The 1304-nt window shown below is 53.5% G+C and overlaps 1 non-coding gene across 1 annotated transcript; it reads left to right on the top strand.

Annotated features, from left to right (window-relative positions):
- The first annotated feature begins 203 nt into the window (after window positions 1-203).
- On the top strand, window positions 204-364 carry LOC120938487. The gene has a single exon (XR_005749083.1). It is a non-coding gene; the product is annotated as a U1 spliceosomal RNA (small nuclear RNA).
- The last annotated feature ends 940 nt before the right edge of the window (window positions 365-1304 follow it).

Genomic DNA, 1304 nt, shown 5'->3' with positions numbered 1-1304 from the left:
CTAAGGGCCTTGGGGGGGCAATGGATTCCCTTAATTTGCATAGATTTCCTCCCACTTCCTGTTTGGCTATGGGGCAGGAAATGAAGGGAAATCTCTGTAATGGGACAGGGATGGTATAAAATAAACTGACAGGGGCTATAACCCTCCCTTACTTTATCCAAAATGCAAAAAAAAAATAAAGTGTTGCCTATAGTTCTAATTTAATACTTACCTGGCAGGGGAGACACCATGATCATGAAGGTGGTTCTCCCAGGGCGAGGCACGGCTATTGCACAATCTAGGCCGTGCTGATCGTGGTTGTCTTCCCTGCCGCTTCTCGGCCTTTTGGCTGGGACTGGGTGTGGTATTTGTCCTGAAGCACCTCCTACATGGGGAGGGTGGATGCAATCCAATGACGTCATTGCACCTGGAAGGATGGATTCAGCAGGGACTACGCTGTGCTGCCCGACAGAATACTGGGGGCCGGCCCATGGTTGAGTCTGAGCCATCTGGAAGGGTGCTCCTGGTGGGGATGGGTACTGCGCTTGGTCTTGGTCTTTTTGCCGAGTTCTAGTCTGGCCTTCTGGCTGGCTGGTGTAAGTGCTATCTCTGTCAGCGATCCGGTTGGAGGAGCTGGTAATGCCCTGTGGTAAGACAGGGTAGAGCCATGCAAATCCGCTGGGTTGACGGAGGGTCTGGAGGGGCTAGTATTGGTGGAGGCTGTTACCTGAGCGGCAGTTCTCCCCAAGAAAACCTTGAAGGGCTCTCTAGCTGGCAGGGGTGGAGGGCTGCACTGGCCGGTCGGGGCGTCGGATATGGAACGAAAAGCCTATGGTGCATGTGCCCCTGGAGTGGCAGTCCAGGGGTGTCTGAAGATCACTGTGTGTGAGGGACACATTGATTTAAGATACCACGGTCACTGCACCAGATACACGCTTTTTTTAGCACCTGCCTCCTGGGCCGGGCCTTTTGGCCAGGACCGGAGGAATTTTTTATTCCTGGCCGGAGGGCCTGGTCATTGTTTCACCACAATGGCCACTTCTTTCACTCTCCTCTCCACTATCCCTTTCCCCACTTTATTTTATTTAAGCCTATGTTTGTCACTTTTTTGTCTTTTTTTGTTGTGCACGTTTTGTCACTGTGTGATTAGTAGGGTGCGGGTCCTCGGGCCAGCCCTGAACGTCTTGGGAGTGGGTGGACATGGCCTTCTGGCTTAGTTCGCCTGCTCTCATGGGGTCTCCCTTCGGGGGAGCCCCACCTAGTACTGGGAGGGTTCTGTTTCGGCAGTCCCTCCGAGGAAGTTGGGTCCGTGTCGGCTTCGGTTG

This window comes from Rana temporaria, chromosome 4 (assembly GCF_905171775.1).
Source record: "Rana temporaria chromosome 4, aRanTem1.1, whole genome shotgun sequence".
Taxonomy (NCBI): domain Eukaryota; kingdom Metazoa; phylum Chordata; class Amphibia; order Anura; family Ranidae; genus Rana; species Rana temporaria.
This window is presented reverse-complemented; position numbering and strand designations above follow the sequence as displayed.